The sequence below is a fragment of the Pelophylax lessonae genome, assembly GCF_965119305.1.
Source record: "Pelophylax lessonae genome assembly, chromosome: 6".
NCBI classification, from domain to species: domain Eukaryota; kingdom Metazoa; phylum Chordata; class Amphibia; order Anura; family Ranidae; genus Pelophylax; species Pelophylax lessonae.
The window spans coordinates 127291068-127317158 of record NC_138773.1 but is presented as its reverse complement, the minus strand read 5'-3'; positions in this window follow the sequence as shown (position 1 = coordinate 127317158).

The following is a 26091-nucleotide window of genomic DNA, read 5'->3' as shown; positions in this document are numbered from 1 at the left end:
GCTGATGCTGTAGAGGGTAAGCGGCGATCTCCTGTTGCGAGGCAGGGGACGTGCTGATCCTCAGCGGTGGTGATGCAGCGTGGACCCGCCGGTCGGATTGCCGTGACGTCACTTCCGAGACACCGCTCCTTCTTCAGGCTGCCTGAAGAAACGCGTCGCCTGACCGGACAGCCCATCCTGGATGTGACTTCAGAGACCCCCCACTGCTTTTAAGATGCCTGCTTTTATACACCCTTTGTGAGTAAGATTCTTCTTGTGTGTCCAATAAATTGCCTATATTGCTACACTTAGATCGGCGCTTGGCCCTCTCTCTCACACAATGTTATTTGACCAATTTCAGACCGAGATAGTCATCCAGCAGCAAAAGGCTCTCCTTGGTTTGCTAAGAAGCGGGAGCTGGGGAGAGACGCAGAATGGCAGTATAGCTGCGCAGGCGCACACCAATTGAAGGCTGTGTCACATACTAAGCAAAATAGTGTTTAGCCCACATATGGCCATTAACTGCATTAGACAGGGCTAGCAGAAATGCTCAATACAGCCGGTGCTCACTGCCCTTTCTCCATCCCCTTATGCTATATAGCAATTGCTCGCCGTTAGCATGCCTTCCATGGATATGGAGCTCGTCTGCTGACCATCGATGGATGTGGATGAGAGGAAGACTCGGTTTACTGATGGCTGCTCCGGCGTACCACGAGGGGACAACGTGTACCGCGCACCACGGTTTGCACAGCACCTTCAGCTGGAGCAGGTCAGGTGGCGCTTCCGGGTGACGTGCGGCCGGCGTGTGACGTCAACGCGTTTCGCATGCGTGACGCACGCTTCGTCAGGACGTCGTTGCGTTGGGCGGAGGATACTTTTAAAGGGACGTGGCCTGATTGGTAAGTGCTCTCAGCTGGCAGCACTACAGACATTCCCCCAATTTCACCTCCTAGGGAGTTAAAAACAACCAATGGCGTGCGCCATCTTGTGGTATAATACAGGTAATACTCTACAGTAACCTGCACTGTGACATTTTCGGCGTGGCTCCAGGACCAAATCTCAAAGCTATAAAAAGCAATATATCTAGCCTATACAAGAGACGGCATATAGTCAAGGATAAGATCTTACTATGTATTACCACACATTAATTTGAGAATGGGCTTGTCTCTACCGCTACTTCTAGAGGATACCAGGAAGTTCACTTAGTTTTACCTACAATAGTTTGTCAATGACATATGACATAAAGGACTATCACATAAATAATGCAATTTAATATTTCATATACTAGGCCTATGGCCAATTGTCAAACAGGTCTCAGACATTGTCCCAAGTAGTACCTAAAATTACTTGATTCAAAAGGAAGTTTAATCTGCACTGAAGAGAGCCATAATTCTATTTGGCAAGGGGGGTCGTCTGACCTACACTATTAAGTCAGAGGAGTATCTTATTGTTCTTAGTAGTAGACCCCAAAAGCCGACTTATTCATATGCTCGGGCTTACTCTTAATAGCATATGGTACAGAAAGGGCCTGGGAAGGTATTTTAGATGATTATAGAGGATGGAGAAATTTTAACCAGAGTTAATGCTGGTTGTTTTATGAGTAACCGTATGCCTACAGTTCTAATGAAGAACCCCTCCTCAAGGAAGTATAGCAAGGGAGAATAGAGATAGATTTTGAAAAAAGGGGGCCAATATCTGCATTATAATAGTTACATTTCAATCCCACAGTTTTGTTCAGTAATATCTCCTATTTGGCTATAGTTACTCACATAGTTTTATTTCTCCTATACCAAATGATTACAACTGATTTTGTGGCTTCATGGTTCTAAAAAGATACGCAGACTCATGTCTGTGTTCAGGCCAAAAGGCACCAAAGTTTGGAGTCGAAAAATCCAGGCCTTTTCTTCTTTTAATAATACCCTATCAAAATCGCCTCTTCTAGATGATACTTTCAATGCCCAAAAGCCTTTCATTTTTAGACCTGAGGGGTAACTATTATGTTTTTCAGTGAAATGTAAGCCGATAGGGGTCTCCTCTTTGAGGCGCACACTTTTGAGATGTTCTCCTATCCTTATCCGTAATTGCCTTTTAGTCTTGCCCACGTACATTTTTTGGCATGGGCACTCGATTATATAGAATACTCGCGAGGTTGAGCAATTAATGAAAGACTCAATATTGTATGTCACCTTTCCCTTTGAATCAGTATATGTTTGTGATTTTACTACATGGCTGTAGATTTGACAATGGCCACATGGGTGCATTCCCTTGACAGGTGTTAATTCGGTTAACCAATTGGTTTTTGAAGTACGTGTGAATTTCGGAACGCACCAAGTGTTCATTGAGATTAGTGGCCCTTTCGCCTGCCATAAGTGGCCTAGGGCCCACTATTTTTTTAAGTTGTTCGCTTTTTTGTAAAACATGCCAATGTTGTTGGAGAATTTGCTTCACTTCATTCCAGTGGCATCCATATTTGGTAATTAAGCGTGGTACATTAGGGTTTTCTATTATTGACTTGTTTGAGGCCAAAAGATCATTCCTATCTCTCGCTGCAGCCTTTCTCCTAGTCCTCCTAATTATTCTGTGGGAGTAACCCCGTTTGAGAAACCTCATATAGAGGTCCTTCGATTCCCGTAGATAATCTTCATTGGATGTACAATTTCGCTTGATGCGAATGAATTGTCCCACTGGGATCCCCATTTTTAGGCTGGTCGGGTGATGGCTATCTGCCCTTAAAAGGGTATCGGCAAGACAGCGCCGCCAACTCAGACACCCTGCGAGCAGAGGTGATAGCCACCAGAAAGGCAAACTTCTGGGACAACACAGGCTGAGAGACTTCTCTGATATTCTCAAAGGGCGGTCATTGCAAAGCAGCCAAAACCAAATTCAGATCCCATGGAGACAAGGGGGATCTCCTTGGAGGAGCCGGATGACGCACCCCTTGAACAAAGGTGCGAGTCAAGGAATTAGTGGCCAAGGGACGCTGGAAGTAAATGGCCAAGGCTGACACCTGACCCTTAAGTGTGCCCAAAGCCAAAACGTTGCTCCACACCTTTCTGCAAGAAAGCCAAGACCCTGTTCCAATGCCAACCTGCGGAGGAACTTGGACAACAGTTGAATTGGAGGGAAGGCATAAATCCGCCAATACCAGTGCCAAGGCACCACCAACGCGTCTGTGTCATCCGCCAGAGGATCTGGAGCCCTGGCCACGAACCTGTCCACCTTTCCATTTAGACGAGACGCGAACAGATCCACATCCAGGGTCCCCCAACCAGGCACACAGGAGGCGAAACACTCTTGGATGCAGGAACCATTCCCCCTGATCCAAGGACTGACAACTCAGATAGTCCGCCTGCCAGTTCTCCACTCCGGGAATGTGAACAGCGGAGAGAGCTGGAACATGTGCCTCGGCCCAAGTCAGAATCTCGCCCACTTTCCTGGCCGCCTGGGCACTCCTGGTGCCCCCTTGGTGATTGATGTAAGCCACAGCCGTGACATTGTCGGTTTGAACCCGAACTGGGTGACCATGCAACCGGGAAGCCCAATATAGCAGGCAGAGTTTTATTGCCCTGAACTCCAGGACATTTATCGGCAAGGAAGATTCCTCCCTTGACCACACACCTTGGGCGCAAAGAGTGCCCAGAACTCCACCCCAGCCCATCAGGCTGGCATCTGTGGTGATCACCGCCCACAACAGCGGCAGAAAGGACTTGCCTTGGCACAGAGTGGGCGAAAGAAGCCACCACGAAAGCTCCGACCTCGTAAGAAGGCTCAAATGAACCATGCTGTCCAAGGACTGAGGGTCCTTGTGCCATTTTTCAAGAATTTCTGCTTGCAGAGTCCTTGTGTGAAACTGGGCAAACGGGATTGCCTTGAAGGTCGACACCATCAACCCTAGGGACCGCATGCAGGTCCACAGGGAGGAGAGATTGCTGTGATGAAGACACCCAGCGCTGCAGCAGTCTGACAGTGACTGGAGCATCCCACGGCCGGGGTACATGACATCCAACATCCATCCGGTCACCTGGCTCTTCTGACAGATTACTTCTCCTCCCCCCCCCCCCCATCAGAGAGAGCCCTCCCTTGCCTGCTTCATATACCACTGCCCCAGTGCAGACTCCATCTGCGGAGGATGGAGTGAGGCTTCCTTTCCACAGGTATTCTACCCCCTGCACGATTGTAACTTGCCAATTGATCTGGCTTGTCCTTTTTTATTCCTATTTTTTGTTCCTACAATAAACTTGGCTATTTTTTATGACTAAGTCTCCTAGTGCTCCCTGGTTAGGGCACTGTAGTGAATACCATTATCTATTAGCCTTCTCTTGCTAGCGTTTATTCTTATTACCGTGTGGAAGAGATTCCAGGTGCCTGTCCACTGGGTCCTTAAACACCGGGGATTCCTCCATGGGAACCACCATGGATTTATTCAACCGGAACACAGTGTGGTCCACTTTAGGTGACACAGTCCAACGAGTGGAAACTGCGTCTGCAAAAGGGTAGCGATGTTGAAAACGGACGCAAAAGGGTAGCGATGTTGAAAACGCTTAGGCACTGCCAGCATGTGCTTAATGCGCCGCCATTGCTCATCATCAATATGCAAAGTCTCCCTGACAGAGCGAATCAGTGCTTCCACCAAAGCGTGTTCCTGCGCTGCAGCAGAGGAGCAATCATCCCCCGCGCTGTCCGAGTGTGATGACAGGGAACCCTCAGGGAGGGCAGTGTCAGTGGCAACCACTTCAGGCTCAGATTCAGAAGATTGAGAGGGCATCGACCGTTTTTTAATAGGAACTTGTGACATGACAAGATCAACTTTGGACGCCAGAGCTTCCACGACTGCAGACAGGGATACTAGGGAATGAGATCCGGATGAAACATGCACACACAAGATCAGTGGGGAATCTTTTACTCTGGGACTCCATTTTGACAAATTTACATAAAAAGGTACACTGACCCTTTAAATCCGCACTAGCTGCCGCACCGCCAAATCGCGCTACTGCTGGAGTTCCCCTTTAGCAGGCAGACCCACTGACAAAGGCTAAATGTGTCTGAAGAAAGTCCAAAAGGACTTAAAAAAACCCTTACTGTGTCCAGAGAAACAGGATGAGCAGCCGCTCTCCCCGCTGTCAGCAGAAAGTGAAACTACTGGGAGGAAGTGACCTCAGATCACTAAAGCCCGAACTCCCCCTGAGCCACAAGAAAATGGTGCCATAATAAAAAAATTAGGAGAAGCACAGGGAAAATGGCCTCTGCCCATACAGAGTGGCCTGCTGTATAGACAAAGGTCGCAAGGCGGACTACCGTTACATAACCTGTGGAAATACTACCAAGTGGCCCAGTTAGCCCAATTCTCCACGATTTACACTCGAGGTCCTAAACCGGACTGGATCCAGATAGAGAGGCAAGCCACCCCACACCATACGATCAATCACATTGCTTGGTGCCCGGCTAAACTCCAACCTGCAATCTTAGCTCCAACCCTGTCACACTCTATTAGACTATGCAGACAACTTTACTAACTTAAGTCATTAGCCTCACCTCCATCTCATATTTTTCACAACCACCTCTTTGTACCCGGTCAGGACATTAAGGCCTTCCAGTGGTGGACGAACAAAGGACTGTTCCGTATAGGACACTTTCTCTCGCCCTCTGGCCCCCTCTCCCTATCTCATTGCATCAGTAAACTTAAGATGCCATATAAATTCCGCTTCTTCCAAATTTCTCATTTCATGCACTCACTATGGTCAAATAAAAGTGAACCCCCTTAACTCCGAATGAACGGTGGTGTTCTGAGACCTCTGACATCAGGGGGGCATATCGGTGATATACTCTGCTCTCATAGATTCCCCGGACAAGCCCACCTATGCCCCCAAGTTGGAACAGGATCTACAACTTGAATTCTCCCCAGAGGCCTGGCACCAGATATTCCGCAGATCAGTTAAAGGCATAGTCAATGTTACCCTGATCGAATCGAATGTCAAGATACTTACGGGTTGGTATCTTGTTCTGACGAGGCTAGCACTTATGTTCCCTAATGCCTCTCCACTCTGTTTTCGGGGTTGCGACCTCAACGGATCCTTCCTACATACCTGGTGGTCCTGCCCCAAAATCGGATCATTTTGGAACAAAGCACTCCACCTTATCCGCTCAGTCACGGGACTCCAGAACCCCCCAGACACCCCAGAAGGCGTTTCTGCATGAACACCCTCAGAAATGTCCTAAACATCTATCTGCGTTAATATTCTTCATGCTACTGGGTGCGAAACTCACCCTGGCTAAAGCCTGGAAGAGACCTTCGGTGTCCCACCTGGCCACCAAATGGAAAACCTCATGGATAATGACCCACAAAAAGATCGTGGCTGTCCTACAAGACCGGGTGGAGCGTTTTGAGAGTATATGGGAGCCCTGGGCCCAATACCTTCATATTACACTTTAACCCTGCACTGTGATCGTTTCTCAGGGAACCCCTGGTAACCCCCCTTCCCTACCTTCCTCCCCTTTCCACCTCTTTTTATCCTTACCTTAGCTCTCCCCCTTCGTCTCTGCCTTTTCTCCCATGTTCTCTTCTTTCTTTCACGTACTTCCTGCTCCTCTCTCTCCTAACTTTCCCCACCCCTCCATTTTTGCCTCCATTAACCAAACGTTATGTCACATTGACAGTGCTCCCAGTTTCCGGTGGGAGTCTGCTGTCTTTTTCTTTTTAGTGGTGAGTGGCCTGGTCCCCCAACTGTGTTGCAATCCTTTGAGGTGCTTGGGGTCATAGGAAAACACACGCCGCTGCTGGTTTTCCTTTCTCCTTGAGTTTTCGATCGAGGCGCTAGGGAGGCTTGGGGAATGTTTTCCTCTTTTACTTTGTTCTGAGCTCTCTACCATCACAATAGGCCACTATTTTATGTTCCTATTTGCTTGACTGTGATAACCTTCATACTGGGTTCCTGTACTTCAGGCCCTTTTGCTTATTCGTATTTCTTTGTTACATAATGTTTCAACTAATCCTGTATTACTATTTATGCATTATTTTTGTTTTGTACGTACTTGCTTGTTACCTGATACTGGCTTTTTCTTGTTATTCGTTTTTTTTCCCCTCAATAAATAAAAATGATTGAAAGATAAAATCAGAAAAACTGATTCACGTAATGACCATGATAGAGTGAAGACGTGTCTGGGGAGAGCTCCCGCCCGCCATCTGAACCTCCCAGCTTTTACTGCTGATGTTAGTTAATATGCACACAACCCACAAAAAGAAGCCGAAATCAAAGCCAACATTTAACCCGACCCGATCTACCAAATCTAAGGGGGAAATTCACCACTTTTTCCCGAGTACGAGATCGCGGGTCGCCAGCAGGATGGCTGAAGCACAAGGAGGGCTACAGGAAGCCGTGGCATTACCGGAACATCTATCCTTACCAGCAGTGTCAGGTAGCTCCGACGTACTTGAAGGCCATACAGATTCCCAGCGAGAGGCTCCACAAGCGCCCCTCCAAGTTCCATCCTTGGGGGGAGAGAGTGAAATTCACTCCCTGCTCCTAGCGCTGCCCACTAAAGCAGACATACAAGTGCTTGTGGACTCACCGCCGCAACTGGCAGGCTGTGCGTGAGGAGATCCAGGCGGTGTCCACTCGCCTATCCGCCTATCCATTGGAGAGGCTACTCTATCGACTATGGAGGAGCGTGTCCAAACTTTGGAAAACTCTCGGTCATCTCAGCTAGAGGACATTGCTTCTTTGGGATTGCAGTTTGAATCAATGGAATACAGGAGCCGCCGCAATAACGTGCGCTTGCGGGGTGTGCCGGAGTCAGCGGTAACTGAAGACCTGGAGACAATTGCTACGGTAATATTTTGCACGCTGCCCGGCTTAGAAATACCAGAGAAACCAGAGTTTGATGGTATACACAGGGCATGGGGACCCAAGTCATCCGACCCGACAAAGCCGAGGGATGTGCTCTGCCGCCCACATCATTATTCACTGAAAGAGAAGATCGTCCGCAGGGCATGGGAGGCTGGGACAGTAGACTACCTAGGTTCAGCGGTGAAAATTTTACCAGATATCTCCAAGGCTACTCTTCAGAGGCGCTCGATACTCCGTCCCGTCCTAGACCATGCTCGGCAAGGAGGTTGCACTTACAAATGGGGGTACCCGTTATCACTTACCATTAGGAGAGATCATCAGAGCTACACGCTGAGGACACCAGGTGATTTACCTGGTCTGTTTGCTTTTTTGGAAGTCGATGCCATTTCAGTACAGGACTGGCTTACCTTCGTCCCTGGGCCGATGGCTGGTCGGGTCCATCTAGATCCTAATGGCGGCAAGCATCGGCAAAGTCACAGACCAAGGAGAGATTTACCCCCCCTTTAACCCTGGGATGGCTCCCCCCATGTCTCCCCTATGTCTCCCCCATGATTATATGGTTTCTGTTGTTAACGCTAGCCATTAACATGCTGAGTTGAACTTGGATCATCCTGCTCTGTCCTCTCCTGACTCTGATCTTAGAAGGCTGTTGTAGCTTAAGATAAGTGACCGCCTATAGGTTTAATATTTTTTTGCCCTGGAAGAATGAAAAAGGGGACTATGCTGAATATCAGACCATCACTACCAGGTTGATGGAGGGAACATTTTGGTGTTTTTTTTTTTGGACCAACCATCAAAAACTGACATTGTGCCAACCCCCTCCTATCAGAGAGAGCAATGAACTGTTGATGTAGCTTTCTTCTCACGATCCCCCTTTTTTTTTTTTTCCTAAACAGCGGATAAAAGAGGGACATTAGGGAGATTTTTGGAGATGGCACAGCGCATATAGGCGCACATAGGTGCAGTGGGATGGGGTGGTGCATATGGGGTGGGGGGAGTGCGCTGTTTTGGTGTAGGGGCTTATCTTGTAGGCTTGGATGCCTCCGATTAGTCGGTTCTATACACTGCTATACAATATTAATTTTTTTTTCTTTGGGGTCCCGTCTAAGTAGCCTACTTGGGGGAATGCTATGGGGGGAACTAGCTCTCCTGAGGCTGATATTGAAGTCGTGGATTGGGAATAACGGATGGCCCATGGTGGTTGTAGGGTGCGGAGTGTAGTATAGAGTTTTGTATGGAGTGTAGGATCAAGTGTAATATGATGTGGTATGGGGGCACTGGGGTGACTGGGGTGGTGGTACTGGGAATATTCGGGATATATATATATATATATATATTTCCCCTTGTTCCTCTTCCTTGTCGGATCATTTATATTGTGCTGGCCTGTTTAGGATATTTAATTATGATACTTAGTTGTTATTGCTGGGTGCGGGGTTCTTCCCTTCTTTCCCCTTTTTTTTTTTTGGGAGAGGGTGGCGTGAGGGGCCTCCCCGTGCGGGGTTGGGTTCCTTTTTTTCTCTCCTTCTATACTCCAATTGAGCATTACGTGCGTTGCCTGGGTAGGGTTGACAACGTACGTTTTTTCTATCACTTTTCAGCGGATTTCGGTCTCGGTTTTTCTCCCTTTTTTTTTTGTTTTTTCCCCACGCTATGGATGACCTACAGTTGGTTTCTTTAAATGCAAGAGGCCTAAACACACCAGAAAAACTTCGTCTTTTGCTTTATGACCTGCACCGTTTAGGCACTCATGTAGCATTTATACAAGAAACCCATTTTCGGACTGATAGACTGCCTATTCTGCGGAACAGCTATTTTCCATATGCTTATCACTCGACCTTTGCGGATTCCAAGTCTAGAGGGGTTTCCATCCTAATATCTAGTCGTCTGCCGTGGACGCTCCATGAGACTCTTATAGACCCAGAGGGGCGATACGTATTTGTTAAGGGCACAATCGGAGATGTGTTGGTTATCCTGGCATCGATCTACGCACCAAATGTAGGCCAGGATACGTTCCTTTCAAGGGTATTGGAGGCCCTTTCCGATTTTTCAGAGGGCCAATTAGTGCTGGGCAGGGACCTTAATGTCCCATTGGTGCCGTCTGTTGACTCCTCTACAGGATCCTCATCGGTCCCCTCCAGGGTTAATAAACGAATCGCTCAAGTACTTCATCGGGCTCAACTTATCGATGTTTGGCAGCTACAACATTCAGGCGAGAGGGACTATACGTTCCCCCCCCCCCCCATGGGTCCTATTCTAGGATCGATCTCTTCCTGGTCCCCCACGCACAGCTGCATGCAGTCCGTACATCATCAATTAGTTCTATTGCCTGGTCGGACCATGCACCGGTTTTGCTAACATACACTTTCGGAGGTCCAAGCTTCCAAATTTATGTTTTGGAAGCTCAATGAATTCTTGTGTCTTGGCAGAGGTTAAGAGGGAACTCTACCTATTTTGAGCTGAACAACCTCCTGGACTGCAATCCAGGGGTTCTCTGGGAAGCTCACAAGTCGGTGATACAGGGCGTCCTCATTAAGCATGGTGCAAGATTAAAACTTGAACGATCAGCTCAACTATCATCCCTGTTGGATAACCTGCATAGACTTTAAGCTAGACATAAACATGCCCCTACGCCTGCGATAATGGAGGAATTGCATATTACTCGCAAGTCTATTTTAGACTTGCAGTTATCTAAAGCGAAGGCCTCTCTCCAGTGCTGCCGGAGAGTTTTCTTTGAGTCAGGAGAGAAGTGTGGGAAAACACTTGCTAGGGCAGTGCGAGACCTTCAGGGGTCTAACTATATACCACGTTATGTCCTCTACGGGACGCAAATTTACTTTACCCAAACAGATTGTCCAAACATTCAGGGATTTCTATGCATCATTATATAACCTTAAACTACCTATTTTGCCAGAATCCAAGATGGTGGAGTATATTGCTTCTTCCCAGATGCCTAGTCTTACAGGAGAGGTCGTGGAGATATTAGAGGAACCAATTACTCTCTTAGAAGTGGAGCAGGCCATCGCTTCCACTAAGCCAGGGAAAGCTCCGGGACCTGATGGTTTCACGTTAGCTTACTATAAGACACTGTTCCCCATCTTAAGTCCTCATTTAATACGGCTTTTTAATTCAGTAGGAGAGGACTCTCCATTTCAGATTGATACGTTACGAGTGCACATTACCCTTCTCTTCAAGGAAGGGAAGGGATCCCTCGGCCTGCGGTAATTATAGACCAATCTCCCTCCTCAACTTAGATCTTAAGTTTTTCACCAAGATCTTGGCATCTCGGTTGAGTGGACATCTGTCATCTTTGGTCCACCTTGACCAGGTGGGCTTTGTCCCTAAGAGGGAGGCCAGGGATAATACGGTCAAAGTACTTAATTTGATACAAGCAGCAAATGCCAGAGACATCCCGAGTGTCTTTCTCAGTACGGATGCTGAGAAAGCATTTGACCGCGTGAACTGGCGGTTTATGTTTCTGGTACTACGGCACATTGGCCTAGGGGACACTATGCTTAATTGGATTAAGTCGGTTTATACAGATCCGTGCGCGCAAGTGAAGGCAAACGGTATATTAGCTGATAATTTTGCAATCCGGAATGGTACAAGGCAGGGGTGCCCCGTCACCTCTTTTGTTTGCCCTTACTCTGGAACCTTTTCTCAGCAGGGTCCGCCAAAACCCTGATATAGGAGGGATTTGTGTAGGACGGGGCCATTATAAAGTCTCGGCTTATGCCGATGATATGCTTTTTTCAATCTCTAACCCAGTGGTGTCCCTACTGAACTTGATGAGAGAATTTTGGGAAGTCGGAGGCGATGGGGGTCCGGTTGCCCATGGCTATGACAAAAATCTTGAAGACTAGCTTTGGATTGCGGTGGACGGATAATGCACTTCAATACCTAGGTATTCTGATACCCCCGGACCCTTCAAAAGTATACTCTCTTAACTTACCCCCTCATGTGACCCGGACCCGGCTGTTACTAGATAAATGGGTGAAGGGAACACACTCCTGGTTTGGAAGATGCAACCTTTTAAAAATGTGCATCCTCCCTCAATTTTTGTATCTGTTTCAGGCTTTGCCTGTAAGGATTCCTAGACAGTTCTTGCGTCAGATCAATCCTCTGCTTGTTCGTTTTGTGTGGGCATGTACCTAGGCTACGCAGAAATCTTCTTACATTGCCGAAATGTATGGGGGGTTTGGCCTTCCCAGATATCTATAAATACCAACAGGCATCCCACCAATGTAGGGCCCTGGATTGGTGTAGACATGCTACTTCCAAACTATGGGTCCAGTTGGAACAGGCACAATGTGGCTTTCCAATACAGGGAGCACCATGGCGCATCTGTCATATTCCATCTCGGGTTCGCCGACATCCTCTGATCGGGGCCACTCTTACAGTGATCGAACATCTGAGTGAACGCTTCCATCTGGCCCCCTTGCCCTCCCCCATTCAACTGGTACTGGGCCATCCGTTGTTCCCTCCGGGAACTTCGGATCGTGAGTTGGTGGCTTTGCGGGACAGAGGGATTCATCAGGCCTCCCATTTTTTGATAGGGACTCGTTGGCCAACTGTCTCAGAATGGTTGTCAGAAGGGGGGCCCTTTGCACTTCAGTTCTGGTCTGCCATTAAAATGCATCATTTTCTAGCCTCTCTCCTGACGCCAGTTGCCTATTCTAGGGCCTTGATCCCTTTTGAAGCTTTATGTTTGGGAAGAGGCGCTCTCTCATTCCCTCTCTCAATCGTATAGCTTGCTGCAGCCTCAGAATGACCAGGTTGTACTACCCTGGGTGGAGAAGTGGGAAACAGATATTGGACGTCAGTTTACTGTACAGCAGAAACAGAATATGATTCACCTAGCTCAGAACTCTTCGATTTGTACGAAGACGCAGGAGACGAATTTCAAACTTTTAACACGATGGTACTATACTCCGGAGCGTCTTCGCCGTTTTTTCCCTGAGGCATCAGATCGATGTTGGAGACGTAGAGGTGAAAAGGGTACGTTGTTACATATCTTCTGGTCGTGCCCAATATTGTTAACTTTTTGGGGAGAGGTTCGAAGAATAGTAGCAAAATTCACGGAATTGAAGATCCCAGACGACCCGGCTTTTTTTCTGCTTCAAGTGGTAGATGCTCCACTCGGGGCCTTTAAAAAAATCTATGCTCTGTCCTCTTTTGAATGCCGCTCGGGCATGTATACCATCTATGTGGAAACAGACGACCCCTCCGCAGATTGCTCAAGAGGGTGGAGGAGATTAATAGGATGGAAAATATGATCGCATCCTCCCAGCATAGAGGAGATTGACATGCGGAAAAATGGAAGATGTGGGATCTATTTATTACCTCTGGAGAAGGGGTAAGCCTTATGGCAGAATGATTAAATGAATGGGCAGTTATGTCTAAAATAGTATGTGGTCTGTTGGTAGGGTTAAACATAGTTTGGGGATACATTTTATTTCCTTTCCCCTTTAAATTTTTTTTTTTCTTCTCTTTTCTTTATTATTTGTTCTTAATGGTAGACTTACTGTCTACTTGATAAAAAAAAAAAAAAAAAAAAAAAAAAAAAAAAAAAATTGTATACCAGAGAGGGCATTTTCTTTTTTTGTGGTATTTAAGGGGAGAGTTGATTTATATATGTGATGTCAAACTCTTTCCAAGGTTTTTTTTTTGTATTGCATGTGTATTGCCTGTATCTGGTTGTATCTAATAAACTTTATAAATGTAAAAAAAAAAAAATCAGAAGAACTATATATATTTAGGAAAAAAAATGATATTTTATATATATATATATATATTTGACAAGTAGAACAGTCCTCCAATAATATAACTGACAGAGGAGTGGCAGCTCTCTTGTGGCGTGCCTGCATGGCGGCGAAGACACAGGCTGTGTGACAGCGGGGACACAGGCTGGATGATGGGGGGGGGGGGACACACCTCTTGCATGCCAAACGGTCAGTTTCACACCGGCTGTGGCATGAAGATGTCAGAAGGGGGCAGAATGAGCGGTTCGAGAAGTGGGGGGTTTGTCATGTTACAATAGGTGCAGTCACGGTACAGAACTTAGAAGGGCCACAGCTCGGGCCCTGAATGAGTCCAGGGTCCAATATTTGTCAGAGAGATAGGGAAGATCTACCTCTGGGGAGGCTCTAGTATCCCTGTGCAAAATTTGGTGCCCCTAGCCCCCAAAGTTAGATCGGCTTGGTGCGGTATGGCATTCTTAGAATGGGCACAGTTGAGGGGCAACAGCTCGGGCCCCGAACACGTCCAGTGGGGTCCAAATTTGGCACTGCGTTAGGGGAGGTTTACCATTACCATCTCAAAAATGTTGGGGTCATTAGTAGTGTTGAGCGAACACGGACTGTATTATTCGTGTTCGTACCGAATAATTGGATTTTTTGTACCCGAACACGGACACGGACACTTTACTGTATGTTCGGGTAAAAATCCGTGTTCGGTCGTTTTATTTCCGGGTTTTGCATGCTTTGGCGCTCTTTTCATGGCGGGCTTTCAACAGCCAATCAACAATCGTTTAACTGGTGTGCCTTAAGCCATCCCAGCCATGCCTGCAAATGTCTCAGTAGCTGTGATTGGCCGTCTGAAGCATGTGACCAAGTCTTTATAAGTTCGAGGCAGCCGCAGCGGCGTCATTATGCTGCTTAGATTCAGGGACAGAGCACACATCAACGTGCTGGCTGCTGATTAGGGAAAGATAGGCAGGAAAAAACCATTTGTGTCCGGATAGAATTGAGGGACAGGTCGGAGTGTTTAGGCAGGGCGAGTTGTAGGCATTTTAGGGATAGAGTCTGCTGAATTATATAGGGTCAGTGTCTTCTACAAACTACAATCGATATTGCTGTGTGGGGGGTGGGGTCTGCACTCAATCCTGATCTACGATCTCTTCTCAATCCTGTTAGGGACAGAGTCTGCTGAATTTTAGGGAAACTGTGTTCTACAAACTACAATCGATATTGCTGTGTGGTGTGGGATTGGAGATAGGCAGGTGTCAGTGATCCACATCCATTTTTCTGTGTGTGAGCTGCAGTGAACACAATCTTTTTGGGCTGCAGTGAACACAATCTTTTTGGGCTGCAGTGAACACAATCTTTTTGGGCTGCAGTGAACACAATCTTTTTGGGCTGCAGTGAACACAATCTTTTTGGGGTGCAGTGAACAAAATCTTTTTGGGGTGCAGTGAACACAATCCTTTTTGGTGTGCAGTGAACACAATCTTTGTGGGGTGCAGTGAACAAAATCCTTTGTGGGGTGCAGTGAACACAATCTTTTTGGGGTGCAGTGAACAAAATCCTTTTTGGGGTGCAGTGAACAACATCCTTTTTGGGGTGCAGTGAACACAATCTTTTTGGGGTGCAGTGAACAAAATCCTTTGTGGGGTGCAGTGAACACAATCTTTTTGGGGTGCAGTGAACACAATCTTTTTGGGGTGGAGTGAACAACATCCTTTTTGGGGTGCAGTGAACAAAATCCTTTTTGGGGTGCAGTGAACAAAATCATTTTTGGGGTGCAGTGAACACAATCTTTTTGGGGTGCAGTGAACACAATCTTTGTGGGGTGCAGTGAACACAATCTTTTTGGGGTGGAGTGAACAACATCCTTTTTGGGGTGCAGTGAACAACATCCTTTTTGGGGTGCAGTGAACACAATCTTTTTGGGGTGCAGTGAACACAATCTTTGTGGGGTACAGTGAACAGAATCTTTGTGGGGTGCAGTGAACACAATCTTTGGGGGGTACAGTGAACACAATCTTTGTGAGGTGCAGTGAACACAATCTTTGTGGGGTGCAGTGAACACAATCATTGTGGGGTGCAGTGAACTCAATCTTTGTGGGGTACAGTGAACACAATCTCATACTGAAGGTTTGAGGGTGCTGCCTGTTCCATACTCCCCCTACTCCTCATCTAGCCTTTTAGGGGTACAAACAATAGTAATTGGGGCCTAGTGTGGTTGTGTACGTGTGATATACATACACTTTTTTGGGATCATATTTTCTATTCCGCTATTTAATCAAAAACCTTTGGGGATCAGTTAAATTGGGGGATAGTCTGTGTTGGTACGTGTGAGAGAGATCCACCTTTCCAAGTTGTTGGGGTTCATCTCATACTTCTGAAGGTTTGAGGGTGCTGCCTGTTCCATACTCCCCCTACTCCTAGCCTTTTAGGGGTACAAACAATAGTAATTGGGGCCTAGTGTGGTTGTGTACGTGTGATATACATACACTTTTTTGGGATCATATTTTCTATTCCGCTATTTAATCAAAAACCTTTGGGGATCAGTTAAATTGGGGGATAGTCTGTGTTGGTACGTGTGAGAGAGATCCACCTTTCCAAGTTGTTGGGGTTCATCTCATACTTCTGAAGGTTTGAGGGTGCTGCCTGTTCCATACTCCCCCTACTCCTAGCCTTTTAGGGGTACAAACAATAGTAATTGGGGCCTAGTGTGGTTGTGTACGTGTGATATACATACACTTTTTTGGGATCATATTTTCTATTCCGCTATTTAATCAAAAACCTTTGGGGATCAGTTAAATTGGGGGATAGTCTGTGTTGGTACGTGTGAGAGAGATCCACCTTTCCAAGTTGTTGGGGTTCATCTCATACTTCTGAAGGTTTGAGGGTGCTGCCTGTTCCATACTCCCCCTACTCCTAGCCTTTTAGGGGTACAAACAATAGTAATTGGGGCCTAGTGTGGTTGTGTACGTGTGATATACATACACTTTTTTGGGATCATATTTTCTATTCCGCTATTTAATCAAAAACCTCTGGGGATCAGTTAAATTGGGGGATAGTCTGTGTTGGTACGTGTGAGAGAGATCCACCTTTCCAAGTTGTTGGGGTTCATCTCATACTTCTGAAGGTTTGAGGGTGCTGCCTGTTCCATACTCCCCCTACTCCTAGCCTTTTAGGGGTACAAACAATAGTAATTGGGGCCTAGTGTGGTTGTGTACGTGTGATATACATACACTTTTTTGGGATCATATTTTCTATTCCGCTATTTAATCAAAAACCTTTGGGGATCAGTTAAATTGGGGGATAGTCTGTGTTGGTACGTGTGAGAGAGATCCACCTTTCCAAGTTGTTGGGGTTCATCTCATACTTCTGAAGGTTTGAGGGTGCTGCCTGTTCCATACTCCCCCTACTCCTAGCCTTTTAGGGGTACAAACAATAGTAATTGGGGCCTAGTGTGGTTGTGTACGTGTGATATACATACACTTTTTTGGGATCATATTTTCTATTCCGCTATTTAATCAAAAACCTTTGGGGATCAGTTAAATTGGGGGATAGTCTGTGTTGGTACGTGTGAGAGAGATCCACCTTTCCAAGTTGTTGGGGTTCATCTCATACTTCTGAAGGTTTGAGGGTGCTGCCTGTTCCATACTCCCCCTACTCCTAGCCTTTTAGGGGTACAAACAATAGTAATTGGGGCCTAGTGTGGTTGTGTACGTGTGATATACATACACTTTTTTGGGATCATATTTTCTATTCCGCTATTTAATCAAAAACCTTTGGGGATCAGTTAAATTGGGGGATAGTCTGTGTTGGTACGTGTGAGAGAGATCCACCTTTCCAAGTTGTTGGGGTTCATCTCATACTTCTGAAGGTTTGAGGGTGCTGCCTGTTCCATACTCCCCCTACTCCTAGCCTTTTAGGGGTACAAACAATAGTAATTGGGGCCTAGTGTGGTTGTGTACGTGTGATATACATACACTTTTTTGGGATCATATTTTCTATTCCGCTATTTAATCAAAAACCTCTGGGGATCAGTTAAATTGGGGGATAGTCTGTGTTGGTACGTGTGAGAGAGATCCACCTTTCCAAGTTGTTGGGGTTCATCTCATACTTCTGAAGGTTTGAGGGTGCTGCCTGTTCCATACTCCCCCTACTCCTAGCCTTTTAGGGGTACAAACAATAGTAATTGGGGCCTAGTGTGGTTGTGTACGTGTGATATACATACACTTTTTTGGGATCATATTTTCTATTCCGCTATTTAATCAAAAACCTCTGGGGATCAGTTAAATTGGGGGATAGTCTGTGTTGGTACGTGTGAGAGAGATCCACCTTTCCAAGTTGTTGGGGTTCATCTCATACTTCTGAAGGTTTGAGGGTGCTGCCTGTTCCATACTCCCCCTACTCCTAGCCTTTTAGGGGTACAAACAATAGTAATTGGGGCCTAGTGTGGTTGTGTACGTGTGATATACATACACTTTTTTGGGATCATATTTTCTATTCCGCTATTTAATCAAAAACCTTTGGGGATCAGTTAAATTGGGGGATAGTCTGTGTTGGTACGTGTGAGAGAGATCCACCTTTCCAAGTTGTTGGGGTTCATCTCATACTTCTGAAGGTTTGAGGGTGCTGCCTGTTCCATACCCCCCCTACTCCTCATCTAGCCTTTTAGGGGTACAAACAATAGTAATTGGGGCCTAGTGTGGTTGTGTACGTGCGAGATACATACACTTTTTTTGATCATATTTCCTATTCCGCTATTCAATAAAAACCTTTGAGGATCAATTGAATTGCGGGATAGTCTGTGTCGGTACGTGTGAGAGAGATCCACCTTTCCAAGTTGTTGGGGTTCATCTCATACTTCTGAAGGTTTGAGGGTGCTGCCTGTTCCATACTCCCCCTACTCCTCATCTAGCCTTTTAGGGGTACAAACAATAGTAATTGGGGCCTAGTGTGGTTGTGTACGTGTGATATACATACACTTTTTTTGGATCATATTTTCTATTCCGCTATTCAATAAAAACCTTTCTAGGGCAAGATCTTAAATTACAGAAATATGAGGAGACCGTCAAATAAGGGCCGTGGCCTGGGTCGTGGTGCTGCTGGTAGAGCTCCTGTTGCAAGGAGAGGACATGGTCGATCTGTGCCAGCTACACGCACAAGTGAAACACCTTCCTCAAGTGTGAGTAGGCGACAGAACCTGCATCAGTATTTGGTAGGGCATCAAACGCCCCTAGAAGTGATGAGGCCAGAACAAGTTGAGGCGATAGTAGATTGGTTTGCTGCTGACAGTGCCTCCAGTTCCTTCACATTGTCTCCCACCCAGTCTACTGCAGAAAGGTCAGAGTTGGCACCTGCAGCCAATGTCCAACCGTCTTTCACCTCACCCCCTTGCAAATCAGGCCAGCAGTCTGAGCCCCAAGCCATACAGCAGTCTCTTATTCTTTTTGAGGACTCTGTCAGCAGGGTTTCCCAGGGCCATCCACCTAGCCCTGCCCCAGAAGTGGAAGAGATTGAGTGCAGCGATGCCCAACCACTTATTTCTCAAGATGAGTACATGCAAGGATCATCGCAGCACGTCTCCGATGATGACGAAACGCAGGTGCCAACTGCTGCGGCGTTCAGCATTGTGGAGACCGACAAGGAGGGCAGGGGTGAAGACTGGGTGGAAGATGATGTGGAGGACGATGAGGTCCTCGACCCCACATGGAATGAACGTCATGCAGGTGAACTGAGTAGTTTGGAGGAAGAGGCGGTGGTCGCACAGAGCCACCAGCACAGCAGAAGAGGGAGCAGGGTGCAGAAGCGGAGCGGCCGTGCCCTAGACACTACGCCCGCTACTGCCCAACGCAGCAAGGGAACGAGCGCACCAAAGTCAGCTCAAAGGAGTTCTCTAGCGTGGAAGTTCTTTAGAAAATGTGCTGATGACAGGACACGAGTGGTTTGCACCCTGTGCAATCAGAGCTTGAAGCGAGGCATGAACCTTCTCAACCTGAGCACAACCTGCATGATCAGGCATCTAAGTGCAAAGCACGAGCTGCAGTGGAGTACACACCTTCAAAACCAAGAAACGTCTCTGGCTCATCCTGCTTCCTCTTCTGCTGCAGTCTCGGCCGCTCCAGCCACATCTGTAGTGATACCGGCACCTGCCACCCCGCAAACAGACGATCTGTCAGCAACACCACCACCTGGGTCACCAACAACCATCTCCACAATGTCCCGTGGAAGCGTTCAGCTTTCCATCTCCCAAACACTTGAGAGGAAGAGGAAGTACCCCCCTACCCACCCGCGATCCCTGGCCCTGAATGCCAGCATTTCAAAATTATTGGCCTTTGAAATGCTGTCATTCCGTCTGGTGGAGACGCACAGTTTTAAAAACCTTATGTCGGTGGCTGTCCCACAGTACGTCGTGCCCAGCCGCCACTACTTTTCCAGGCAAGCCATCCCTTCCCTGCACAACCAAGTGGGGGAAAAAATCAGGTGTGCACTGCGCAACGCCATCTGTGCCAAGGTCCACCTAACTACGGATACGTGGACCAGTAAGCACGGTCAGGGGCGTTATATCTCCCTAACGGCACACTGGGTAAATGCAGTGGCGGATGGGCCTGAGGCGGATAGCAATTTGGCGCATGTCCTTCCACCACCGAGGATTGCAGGGCGCTTCAGTTTGCCTCCTGTTCCTAACTCCTCCTACTCCGCTTCCTCATCCTCTACCGCCTCCTCATCCGGACAGCGTAACACCTTCACCACCAACTTCAGCACGGCCAGGGGTAAACGACAGCAGGCAGTTTTACAACTTGCCTGTTTGGGGGACAAACCACACACCGCGCAGGAGTTGTGGAGGAGCATGGAACAGCAGACAAATGAGTGGTTGCTGCCAGCGAGCCTCAAGCCCGGCCTGGTGGTGTGCGATAACGGGCGAAATCTCATAGCAGCTCTGGGCCTAGCCGGTTTGACGCACATCCCTTGCCTGGCGCATGTGCTGAATTTGGTGGTGCAGAGGTTCCTTAAAAACTACCCCGATATGTCAGAGCTGCTGCAGAAAGTGCGGGCCGTTTGTGCGCACTTTCGGCGTTCTCACCCTGCTGCTGCTCGCCTGGCAGCGCTGCAGCGTAACTTCGGCCTTCCCGCTCACCGCCTCATATGTGACGTGCCCACAAGGTGGAACTCCACCTTGCACATGCTGGAAAGACTGTGCGAGCAGCAGCAGGCCATAGTGGAGTTTCAGCTGCAGCACGCACGCGTGAGTCGCTCTGCGGAACAGCACCACTTCACCACCAATAACTGGGCCTCCATGCGAGACCTGTGTGCCTTGTTGCGCTGTTTTGAGTACTCCACCAACATGGCCAGTGGCAATGACGCCGTTCTCAGCTTAACTATCCCACTTCTATGCCTCCTTGAAAAAACAATTCGGGCGATGATGGAAGAGGATGTGGCACAGGATGAGGAGGAGGAGGAGGATGAAGAGGTAACATTTCCAAGGCTTTCAGGGCAGTCATTCGCAAGGGGCTCCGAGGGTGGGTTCCTGCACACGCAAACGCCAGGGACGCAATTGTCCAGCAGGGGCACAGTTCTGGAGGATGAGGAGGATGAGGAGGAGGAGGAGCTGGAGGAGGAGATGGAACCATGTTCACAGCAGGGTGGCACCCAGGCCAGCTCATGGCCATCACTGGTGCGTGGCTGGGGGGATACAGAGGACACGGACCATACACCTCCCACAGAGGACAGCCTTTCGTTGCCTCTGGGCAGCCTGGCACACATGAGCGATTACATGCTGCAGTGTCTCCACAACGACCGCCGAGTTGCCCACATTCTAACTTGTGCTGATTACTGGGTGGCCACGCTGCTGGATCCCCGTTACAAGGACAACGTACCGTCCTTAATTCACTCACTGGAGCGCGATCGCAAGATGCGCGAGTACAAGCGCACGCTGGTAGACGCCATGCTGCTGGCATTCCCATCTGACAGCGGGGCCACAGTGGAAGCACAAGGCAGAGGAGGAGGAGGAGGAGGTCGCCAACGCAACCAGGGCACCGCCAGCACCTCAGAAGGCAGGGTTAGCATGGCCGAAATGTGGAAAAGCTTTGTCAGCACGCCACAACAAACAGCAGCACCAGCAGCTCAGATGGAACGTCTTAGCAGGAGGCAGCATTTTACCAACATGGTGGAGCAGTATGTGTGCACACGCCTACATGTAGTGAATGACGGGTCTGCCCCCTTCAACTTCTGGGTCTCCAAATTGGGCACATGGCCTGAGCTTGCCCTTTACGCCTTGGAGGTGCTGGCGTGCCCTGCAGCCAGTGTATTATCTGAACGGGTATTTAGCACGGCTGGGGGCGTTATAACAGACAAGCGCAGCCGCCTGTCCAGAGACAATGTGGACAAGCTCACGTTCATTAAAATGAACCAGGCATGGATCCCACGGGACTTTTCCGTACCTTATGCAGAATAGCAATGGATACCGACCTTACCCACCCATTGTTCCATTTTTGCTCTTTCTCACTCTTTTGGGGTGTACCCTCATTTAAAATTTGTGAAAAGAAGCAGTGTTGGCTACCTCGTCCTCCTCCTCAGGGCCAGATTAATGTAGGGGCTATTGGAGCTGCAGCTCCAGGCCCCTACCTTTTATATAGGCCCCGGGTTGGCCATATTCACTGTTACCGCTCTTCTGTCACTTGTAAACACAGAAGTCTGGCTTCTATGCTCGCTTCCCCAGGCAGCACCCTCAGAACCTCCCCACACAGCGTGAAGGCCGGACAAGGAGGGACAGTTGGCGATGCATGGATGTGTTTATGGGCTTCAGAGACAGCATCCCATGTTGAATTAGGCATGCATGGCTGCACCCTTCCTCCTCTGGGTGCATGGCAAGGCACGGCCCTAAGGCCCTTCAAAATCCTCAGCACCAAGCCCATGATGCTGTTAATCCGGCCCTGGTCCTCCTCCACCGCCGCTTCCACCTACACCGCCCATAGGTGTGCGCAGCCTATTGCATTAAGGTGTGCACCCCAAAGTTGAAATACACATGCATGTGTTTGCCAGCAGGGAGAGTAATGTATCGGGGCCATGTACCTGTAGGCAAGGAGAAATAGAGCAGAGCAGGTCCCAGGGAGATCTTTCCCATCTCCTCACTGGCAATGCTATGTGCCCTAGGTGATTAGGGTGTGCCCAGGCACACCCAGCACACCCTGTGCGCACGCCTATGTCACCGCCACATCCACCACCACCTCAACCTCCCTCCTACTCCATATGGGCCTCGTCCTTCAGAGATGAAGAAGAACATTGTTTTATTTTTCTGTTTTTTTTTGTTGTTTTAAGTTATTTCCCTATCCACATTTGTTTGCAGAGCACTTGCCATGCTCTAAATTACGTTTTGCTGCCATTTGCAGCACTCTAGCCCTTTCCTTTGGTGTTTTAGAGCCATTTTAGTGCCTTAAAGTTCGGGTCCCCATTGACTTCAATGGGGTTCGGTGTCCGGGAAAAGTTCGGTAAAAGTCCGGGACACGGACCCGGACTTTTTTTTAAAGTTCGGCCGAACCCGTCGAACACGGACATCTAGGTGTCCGCTCAACCCTAGTCATTAGCCCAAAATGTCGGTCAACTTTTTATGGGGTCACTTATGAGCATATGGCCACCAGTCAATACCACAAATCGGGGAGTGCTAAGTACCATATTAATCCCTATAGTCTTAACTATCCATGAAGTGGGGCTTTGCATTACCTATGTTCCGCAGGATTTGGCCAAAGTCTATAAATTTATAGTAGCTTGACCCGCTAACTTTGGCAGTCGTATTCTAGACATTTGAGGGACCACAGTTTGGGCCTCCAATGAGTCTGGGGAGCCATATTTGGCACAGAGGTTGGGGAAGTCTTACTTTACCAAACATGTTGGAGTCACTAGCCAAAAATTTCATGGTCAACTATTTTCAGGGCCACTTGAGAGTGTGTGGCCCTCAGACCGTACCTCAGAGCGGGGAGTGCTGAAAACCATTCAACAGTACCTGCAGAGTGGGGCCTTGCAGTTCCTGTATTCCATAGTGGTTAGCCTATTCTACCCCTATGCTGGTCCCGGAAACAATTAAGCATCGGCCCTGAAAAATGCACGTTTCCCCTGGAGATCCTATAGTATCTCTGAGCCAAGTTTGAGGCCCCTAGCCACCAGGGTTCAGGTACTACGAGGCCCTCAATTTCGGTCAGCTTTGGGCTGTATGTCAATCTTCGAGTGGGCACAGCTGCAGGGCCACAGCTAGTGCATTGAACAAGTCCAGGGGCCCATATTTGGCACAGAGGTAGGGGAGATCTTCCTTTACCACTCTCAAAATGTTGGAGTAGCTAGCCTGAAATTTTCTGGTCAACTTTTTCAGGGGCCTCTTGGGAGTGTGTGGCCTCTCGGGCAGGACCGTGGAGCAGGGACTGCTGGGTACCATATTAATCTCCATATTCTTAGCTATTCAATTGTACCTGGGGAGCAGGGCACCTGCTATGGTACTTCTGTTCCACAGTATTCGGGCAAATTCGACTCCCATGCCAGTCCTTCTGAAAATTAGACATCAGCCCCAAAAAAATGCGTGTGGGGGGGTTATCTAGTATCCCCGTACCAAGTTTGGTGCCCATAACCCCTATGGTTCGGGTACCACAGGGCCCAAATTTATGGTAGATTGGCCCACTATGTTAATCTATGGCTAGGCTGCGGTTGGGAATTTGGGGGGCCAAAGCTCGGGCCCTGAAAGAGCCCAGGCTCTCACAGCTTGAGCCCCTGGACATGTTTGGGGCCCAAGCTGTGGCCCCTCAAAATTCCCTACTGCGCCATAGATTAACATAGGCTCGGCCAAGCTAGCCAAAATGTAGGGCCAGTGCAGTAGCAGAACGATGTTGCCCAGGGGCCCCTAAACTTGGTACAGGGATACTATAGGACCCAAAGGGGCAATTACTTTTTTTGGGGCCAATGCTTAATTTTCATGGGGACCTGCATTGGAGTGGAATTTGCCCAACCATTGCAGGACACAGGCAGTGCGGAGCCCCGCTCTGCAGGTACCGTTGAATAGCTCAAGTCAAGGGATTCCTGCGGTATCCAGCACTCCCTGCTGCGCCATACGGCCCAGAGGCCACAGACTCTCAAGGAGCCCTAGAAAAAGTTGACCATAAAATCTGTTTGGGGTGGTAAAGGAAGGCCTCCCCCTACCCCTGTGCCAAATATGGGCCCCCCGGACTCATTTGGTGTCCAAGCTGTAGCCCCTCAAATTTCCAGACTACGACCCTGCCATAGATTAACATAGCAGACCAAGCTTCCATAAATTTAGGGCCCAAACGACGGGGGTTCAGGGCACCATATTTGGCAAACATACTAGAGGACCTCCAGTAGCCACACAGTATTTTTGGTGGCAATGCCTATTTTCACAGGGACTGGAATGGTGATCGACTTTGGCCAAATACTGCGGAACATAGGTAATGCAAAGCCCCACTTTACGGGTACTATCGGATAGCTAAGACTATGGGGATTAACTACTTGCCGACCGGGGCATAGCCCAATGATGGCTACAGCGCGGTCGGCATTATTCTGGGAGGGCGTACAGGGATGTCCTCCCAGAATCTCGCTTCCCGCGGATTGTGGTAAAGGGCCATGCGCCTCAGCCCAAGACAGGATCTCGGCCACCTCCTCAGCCGCCCGGGCACTCTTGGTGCCCACCTGGTGATTGACTGTTTGAACACGAACCGGGCGACCAGGCAGATGAGTCGACCAATGGAACAAGCAAGGCTTGATCGCCTGGAGCTGCAAGGCAGACCGGCAAGGAAGACTCCGCCGCCGACCACGTCCCTTGGGCACACAGAGTGTCCAGGACACCGCCCCAGCCTCATAGGCTTACATCCGTGGCGACCACCATCCACAGCATAGGCAAGAAAAACTCGCCCTGGGTGACAGGAGCCACCACGAAAAGGTCTGTCCTTGTGAGACAGCTCAAAACACATCCTTCCGTCCAATGACCGAGGATCCTCATTGTGCCTGGCAAGAATCTCTGCATGCAGAGTTCCCGTGTCAAAACTGAGCAAACGGGATGACGTCAAAAGCATAACCCATCAGGCCCCGGGACCACATGCAGGTCCGTAGAGAAGAAAGATCTTTGCCCCTGAGAGACCTGATCACGCTCTGTAAGGTTTGAAGTTGTTTCTCCGGGAGAAAAAACACTCGCTTGAGCGGAATCCAGGACCATCCCCAAAAGAGCGAGGCGAACCGATGGAGTTAGTGTCAACCTCCGGAGGTTGAAGGTCCATCCAAAATCCTGGAGCGTCTGAACTGTCACCGATAGAGCGTTCAATAGAGTAGCATCTGAGCTCGCCCTCAACAGGAGGTCGTCCAGATATCCGAGGACCGCAATCCCCTTCATGCGCCACAAGGCCAGCCTTGGAGCTAAGACCTTCGTGAAGACCCTGGGAGCCGAAGCTAGACCAAAGGGCAATGCCACAAATTGAAACTGGTCCTTTGACACTGCAAAGCGGAGATACCGCAGATGACCCTCGTAGATAGGGAAGTGCAGA